The sequence below is a fragment of the Rhincodon typus genome, chromosome 26 (genome assembly GCF_021869965.1).
Source record: "Rhincodon typus isolate 14 chromosome 26, sRhiTyp1.1, whole genome shotgun sequence".
Classification (NCBI taxonomy): domain Eukaryota; kingdom Metazoa; phylum Chordata; class Chondrichthyes; order Orectolobiformes; family Rhincodontidae; genus Rhincodon; species Rhincodon typus.
Genome location: NC_063357.1, coordinates 9,101,377 through 9,108,924, shown reverse-complemented (window position 1 = coordinate 9,108,924; position 7,548 = coordinate 9,101,377).

The window sequence follows — 7,548 nt, the reverse complement described above, 5'->3', positions numbered from 1 at the left end:
GTTGTAAGATTCTATGAACAGTTTTGTTGCCTAGAACTCTACCTTCTGTGTATGTGGAAGTTTAAAAGCCTTACATCACCATCTATGGGGCTTAACAGGATTTGCAACAGTTGTGGGTCAGACAGAGTGGAAGAACTTTCAACAAGGAAATACTTCACCTGAAGGATAAAACTCTCACGAATGTTAAATGCCAACAAACTTAATTTTTTTTCAGAAATGTTAACATTATTTTATTCGCAGGATTCAAAATGAGGAAGTGTTCATTTATCCTCCTGTCAGAAAACTTGAGTAGGTTTCTCGAAATTTTGAGCAAAATCCCTCATTTTCAAGCCAGTCTAGACTTGACTATTCCAACACATTCCTGGTCAGCCTCCTTCCTGTACTGTTTTTCTTTTAAATTCGTTCACAGGATGTGGGCTTTGCCGGCTAGGCTAGCATTTATTGTCCAGAGGGTAGTTAAGAACCGAACACATTGCTGTAGGTCTGGAGTGATATGTAGGCCAGGTAATGATCAATCAGTTTCCTTTCCTTAAAGAACATTAGTGACCCGGGTGGGTGTTTCCCCCAACAATTGACAATAGTTTCATGGTCATCATTAAACTCCTAATTCCAGGTATTTATTGAATTCAAACTCTTCTGGGTTTGAATTCTGTCATAGCAGATGGTTTTTTTTTGCTGCTCCCACAGCAGGAGAACTGCAGAGGTTCAAAAAGGCACCTTCTCGAGGGCAACTAGGAATGGGCAAGAAATGCTGGCCAGCCAGTGACGCCCACATCCCACAAATGAATAAAAGAAAAACCATCTGCCACGCCAGGATTCAAACTCAGGTCCCCAGAACATTACCAGGGTCCCTGGATTAATAGGTCTAGTGATAATACCACTTGGCCATCTCATCCCTCAATTGCTGTACTCTCTATTCACTCAAAGGCATCTAAAACTCTGTTGTTCATGTTGATACATCAAGACTTCACCCATCTCTCCGAGGCTCACTGACATCTATTGGTTCCTGGGTAAATACCTACCCGGCCTCTCTCCTCTCTTTCTCTGGTATCTCCCCTAAAGGTATCCGCACTCCTTTAATTCTGGCTTTTTGAAGTTGTTGATTTTGAGAGGAAGTGGTGGAGGCAGGTACAGTTACAACGTTTAAAAGACATGTGGACAGGTTCATGAATAGGAAAGGTTTGGAATGAAATGGGCCAAGTGGGACTAGTTTAGTTTGGGAAACTTGGTCGGCATGGACGAGTTGCTGTAAGATTCTATGACTGTATGAGTGTTTCACCATTGGGTGCCATGCATCCAATGTCTTAGGAAGCTTTGGAATTACCATTGCAACACTTTTCTGAATCCCTTCCTTCTTAATATGTTTCTCAAAGCCTTCCACTTTATAACAGAGTTTTTAGCCACCTATACTTCTTTATTCATTCACGAGATGAGGGTGTCACTGGCCAGGCAGCATTTATTGCCCATCTCTAATTGCCCAGAGGGCAGTTAAGAGTCAACCACATTGCTGTGGGTCTGGAGTCACATATAGGCCAGACCAGTGAAGGATGGTAGTTTCCTTCCCTAAAGGACATTAGTGAACCAGATGGGTTTTTCTGACAATCGATTCATGGTCATCATTAGATTGTTAATTCCAGATATTTTACTGAATTCAGATTCCACCATCTGCTGTGGCAGGATTCTAACCCAGGTCCCCAGAACATTATCTGGGTCACTAGATTAACAGTCCAGCAATAATACCACTAGACCATCACCTCCCCTACTAACATTGCTTTGTCTGACTTGTTGTCCTTCTCTAACTTGTTGTTCCTTCTTATTTTACTGAGGGGAAGTGGTAGCATCGTGGTAATGTCACTAGATCCAGAGGCCCAGGATAACTCTCTGGGCTTCTAGATTCAATCACATGTCCTCAGAGTATTGAATTCAATTAATAAAGTCTGGAATTGAAAGCTAGTCTCAATAATAGTAACTGTTGATTGCTGTATAAAATCCATGTGTTTTTTCTTATGCACTTTAAGGAAGGAAATCCGCCAACTCTACCTGTCTGGCCTACAAGGAACTCCAGAACCCAGGGACATAGTTGACTCTTAAATGCTGTCAGAAATGGCTGAACAAGCCACTCAGTTCAAGGGCAATAAGGGATGGGTGAAAAATGCTGGCCTTGCTCAGTAACCCCCTTATCCCATGAAAAAAAAGATAAGCTATTTGAGAAGCTTCAGAAGCTTTATGAATATAATTTGTTGTTGCAGGCTATTTTGTAACTTGATTTTTTTTCAGCACAGCAGCTAATGTTTATGAACATATCTATGAAGACTACAGCCAGGCAGCGTTGGTGGTCATGGCTTCAGAGCGTCAGTCTTGACTCAGGAAGAGGCTCTTTCAGATCGGAGTCAGAGCTTTGCACCTTCATATCACATTCTAGAGTCTGAAGGTCCAGGCTGAGGCTTGCAAACGCAATACAGAGTGCTGTCATTCAGATAAGCTAATAAAACAATGTCTCTTCTGTCCTCTCAGGTGAAGGTAAAACGTCCTGTGACACGATTTCACAGAAAAGCTGAGCTTCTGTTGGGTGTCCTGACTGGCATTTTTACCTCAGAGCCAAGATTACTGAGGCAGGTTATTGAATGCTTTTTGGGAGATCGTAGTGTGTGCAAATCTATTACTACATTTCCAATATTACTGTGATCAGAATCTAATCATACTTTACTGATGATGAAATATTTGAGTTGTCCTCAGGTTTGTGAAATGCAAGTTATTTCTGTACCTCTATTATCGTTGCCTTATATTTTACTATTTATCTTCATCGTATTCACTCACTCCTGCTACTTACCCACAGACATCACGTGCCGTATGGTTAGAAACCAGCTTGTATATGTGGCCTCTCAGATTTGTACTGTTGTCACTACCTTCTCAACCATTCCTAATTGGAAGTGTCTTTGAGGACGTGCTATAATTAAATTTAGATTAATGAGAAAAGGCTCAGTCATTGAGGTTCACCTGTTGAGCTCATTCAGGCTGTCACAATCTTCCTGCTACCATAGCACTAAAAATTGCACCCTGTTCAACTAGGATTTTATTTCTGGGTCAGAGCATTTGTAAACGGGGCTCCATGTGGAGTGTTGATGTATTTAAGGATGGTGACCATCGGCAGATCCCTGCATCCCACTGTATGATATCTGGGTGATGAGGGTGAGTAGTTGTAGTGACATTTGAATGTAGTGGGTCTCAGGGACAGCATCTCTGCTCCTCTGTACACATTGGGCTGGGCAGTGGTTGGTTGAATCATTATTTGCTACTTCTTTGATAACATACCTTTCAGTGTATGAGCTGCACCAGTGCCCAGTTTTACAGATAAAAGATTTGTTGAACCTACATCCATGGGCATTTAACCTGAATGGTGACAAAGCGTTCTGATGGCAACACTGTGCCAATGCATTGTTCGGTATGGAAAGTCTGCTCACTCTGTGTGCCCGTGGTTTGGGTCACCCTCATCATCTGAACACAGACATTTGTCTCGGCATTTTGTGGACCATGTCACAACACATTGGGCAGCACGGTGGCTCAGTGGTTAGCACTGCTGCCTCATAGCGCCAGGGACACGGGCTTGACTCCAGCCTCGGGCGACTGTCTGTGTGGAGTTTGCACATTCTCCCCGTGTCTGTGTGGGTTTCCTCCGGGTGCTCCGGTTTCCTCCCACAGTCCAAAGATGTGCCGGTTAGGGTGGATTGGCCATGGGAAATTGCCCATAGTGTCCAGGGATGTGTAGATTAGCTGGGGCATATTGGTCTGGGTGGGATGCTCCGTGTGGACTTGTTGGGCCAAAGGGCCTGTTTCCACACTGTAAGGACTCTATTCTAGGATTCTTCTATGATTTTATGGTAGGCGTGCCTGGGACTTTGGAACAGTGTATGAGTCTGGGCTATGTTTGTGGCTTTTCATTACTTTCTCTGATCTTAACTTTCTGAACCGGTGCTTCTGATGTCCTCTGGTGCCCCATGCCATGAGTGGAGCATTAGAAGCTGGGAAACTCTGGGAGCAGTAGTGAGACCCCACTGTTGGCATTGCTAAACCAGGCCCATCCGCATTGGCTGCTCTGCTAATGTTGACCGAATCACACATTGTGTGCAGGCATTGGGCAGAATCTTCACAGGCCCTGAGCGATGTGGGATTGAGGGGAAAATGTGGGCAAAGTCAAGTGAGGCTTTTCTCAACATACGGAGTAACACTTTCCACAGGATTTCCGCAAGACGTTGAGATGAGATTCTCACTAGGGAGCAACGAGATGCCTACAAACAGGGATACTTGCTGGTCATCAACCCCAGTAACACCAGATCTTGCCTCATTAATATGCAGCAGAAAGGATAGAAACTAGACACTGAGAATTCCCGACGCGAAAATTAGTGGTGACTCCAACTTACCGCCTAGTCCTCTGACCCTCCATCTTGGAGACTGGGTAGCATGGGGTTCACAGGGTTCCATCGCAGTGTAAGCTATCAGAGAGAAGATGGAGTCACCTATCCTGACAGAATGGAGAAGGCCATTAACCATCTATCTGTAGTGCTGGACATTCCCCCAGATGGATGAGGCCACATTGGCAGCAACCTCAGACCAGGCTGGCAGGTGTCTGGTTTTGCGGCCTCCTCAGCCCTTCTTGGGGATAGCGGCTATGCCCAATCTACCCTCCAGGTCCCTGAAAACAGAGCGGGCCACTGCTCTTCCTTGACCTTCAATATCCGGGACAGATGTCACGAATGGCAAATGGTGGATTCAGGCTGACTGTGCTTCTCTGGCTGCACCACAGTCTTTTAAAAGCAGTGCCAGGGATGCCTGTGTGTTCCTGGGTGTGCAAGCAGTGGATTGTTTCTCTGGCTGCAGAGAGTAGTGGGATCAGGCTGGCACGGGACAGGAGGGGCACTCGGGTGGAGGGACATGGTAGGTCATTAATGAGGCGAGCTTGGGACAACAGTGTGAGAAATCTCACTAGGCCTTATGGAGAGAAGACTCTCACTAAATTAAATGAAACTGACATTGTCAAAATATGGTAAGATTCAGCCCTCTGTTTTTCCAACAGTAGCATGTGTCTGCTCTGTTTCCACAATGCGACCTTTGGGTTGGTACAAGAGGTATATTTATCCTTCCATTGTAACTCAATGTTTCCATTGATTGGCTCTAACTCCAGTAGTTGCAATTGTGCTCCTTGTCTCTGATTTGATAAATAGTTTCTGTCAGCTGTTACCTAAAAGATGTGAATTCCAAATGGTGCGTTCAGAATTTGAACTTCCCTGTAACTGATTCCTGAGTGTTGACCATCTTTTATCTGACTTTTGAAGATAGTTATTGTTCTGTCTGTGGAGGCCTTCATTGTCTGTAACAATTTGAATCTTGATGGTTGGTTTATCTGGTTCAGGAATTCAGGAGGCTCATAAACACAATTCAATACCTTGTTCGAACAAGGTAAACTCAGATAAAATGACTGCTGCTTTCCATTTGAGTGTTGGAACTTTTGTGGCTTCTTAATCCTATAAAGGACTGTTGATGGGTAATCAGATTTTCTATTACAGCCCTGCTCAGCTTAATTTAGCCCCGAGCTGCAGTACCTTTGGTGACCACTGTCTCAGCTGGTCATAGCTTACTGCTTTTTTCCTTTATTCATTCACAGGATGAGGACATCACTGGCGAGGCAGCATTTATTGACCACCCCTAATTGGCCAGAGGGCAGTTAAGAGTCAACCACATTGCTGTGGGTCTGGAGTCACATGTAGGCCAGACCAGGTAAGAATGGCAGTTTCCTTCCCTAAAGGACATTTGTGAGCCAGATGGGTTTTTCCAACAATCGGCAATGGATTCATGGTCATTATTAGACTCTTAATTCCAGATATTTTATTGAATTCAAATTCCACCATCTGTCATGGTGGGATTCGAACCCAGGACCCCAAAACATTACCTGCTTCTCTGGATTAACAGTCCAGCAATGATACCACTAGGCCATTGCCTCCCCCTGGGCTGTTTGACTGCAATGGTAGTGCTGTTGTGCATTTTCTGGCTTGACCCAGGCTTATGGAACCCTCGTCCACAAAGCAGTGATTCAGGCTGGAAGAGGAACTGCAAACTTTAAAAGTAACATAAAACAGTAAAATGGCTCTTTTTTACAAGCTGCTTCTGGCTTTAACCAGATGGATTCTTCTTCTCAGCCCAGTCTGCGGTATTTTAACTTCTCCCTGATCCCCTGTTGGGGCAGTAAATGGTAGTAATTGAATTTCTCATGTATATGAGGTCTCTAAGTGTTAGCCTTTCCAGAGTCAGCTATTTACTTTCTTCGGTAGATGTTTACTGATTAAGCTTTCCCAAATTTGAACAACTTTACTGGGACATGGCATCGACCAGCTGAAGGATGAGTTGTCCTGGAATAAAGGTCCAAAGTACAGGATTCCTACAAAGCCAGAGGATCACTTAGACATGATGAGGCTTGATATTTATTTGACTTACACATCAGTTCTTTTCTTCTGTTCCATGTGAAGGATTAAGGCTTGTTTATTCTTTGTGAAATCTTCACAAACCATGTTACATTCTTCTCTTCAACACAAACTTATCAATCATAATGTAATCGTTCTTTCCTCAGATTAGCTCAAGGAATGGCACCAAATCTAACTTATACTGTACAGGGATAATGTGAATTGAAGAAATGGATATGCTTTGACAGTCTATTGGTAAAATAAATGGTGTATGCTATAAGTTGTTATGATTTGAGACTTTAGAATTTTAAAATAGAAGCAGACGTGTGGTTTCAATTTTGTGACGGCAGCTGTCTTTTTAAAGAGGTCATATGGAAAACTGAATTAGAGACACAATTTCTAAACAGGCGTATAATATGGCAAGTGCTTAGCAGGACCCCTGCAGTATTAATGGATGAAACATTTATATCACTGGGTTTATGACGTACAGCAAAAGAAAAAGGTCAGAGGCATTAGTTTAGTCTTGATTTGAGTTCAGTCGAATCAGGTTTTCCATTCACAGAATCACAGAGGTTTCCCACTGCAGTAGGAGGCCATTCAGCCCACTATATCCAGACTGGCTCTTCAAATGAGCATCATTGCCTCATGACAATCTCTTGCTTCCTTTCCCATAGCCTTGTACATTACATTCATAAATTAGCATGACATAAATAAATATATAATCTAGATTTCTATAAATAATTTATTCATATATTTCCGAACAGGGTTTCACATCAGCAAAGAGGTTTTAGTCTGTGAAACCCACAAGCTGTGAGAGTTTGTAGAGAAGTTTTCAAACTGTTCGAATGGAAAGGTGATTTAAACCAACAGACTTGGAAAGAAGCTATTTCAGCAGATGAGGAAGGAGACCTAAGATGAGTCATCTATGTAAGAAATGAAAGAATTGAGAATGGGAACGATTGTTCTCTGTGATTAAGGACTTGTAAAGGATATTGCTGTTTGTGGTAAAATCTTTCTGAACTGTTATATGTATAGCTTTGCTTTTTCTTTGAACAAACTTGCGTCCTTGTGTTAAAGATCACTTGCAGCCTCACGG